The sequence below is a fragment of the Otolemur garnettii genome, unplaced genomic scaffold (genome assembly GCF_000181295.1).
Source record: "Otolemur garnettii isolate 467f Iridium unplaced genomic scaffold, OtoGar3 scaffold00082, whole genome shotgun sequence".
Taxonomy (NCBI): Eukaryota; Metazoa; Chordata; class Mammalia; order Primates; family Galagidae; genus Otolemur; species Otolemur garnettii.
Window position 1 is genome coordinate 6,131,542 of NW_003852477.1, and position 235 is coordinate 6,131,776.

A 235-nucleotide genomic window follows, 5' to 3' on the forward strand; every position below is an offset into this window, starting at 1 on the left:
ATATGAGCGCATTCTTTTTCCATGAAGATATATCTGGTGCTTGGGGAATCCCTTCCTGGTATCCACATACATGGGAAGCCAGAGTGGTCATTGGAAAATGCCAGCTGACTATAGAATTCAAGCAAAGGGTAAGTCAGGCTGCAGCAGCCAGGCCAGCTGAGGTCAGAACAGCCCTCTCCAGCCTCAAAGATGTTCATTCCCAGCCAATTGCATTTACACCAGATTCTGGGGGGGG

General features: G+C 49.4%; 1 protein-coding gene and 1 pseudogene across 2 annotated transcripts in view; both read left to right on the plus strand.

Moving 5' to 3' along the window:
* Positions 1-235, plus strand: part of KIF15 (kinesin family member 15) — an 85,058-nt gene that overhangs the window by 76,693 nt on the left and 8,130 nt on the right. The window lies entirely within an intron of this gene.
* Positions 1-235, plus strand: part of LOC105887406 — a 3,467-nt pseudogene that overhangs the window by 2,965 nt on the left and 267 nt on the right. The gene's annotated exons all lie outside the window — the stretch shown is intronic.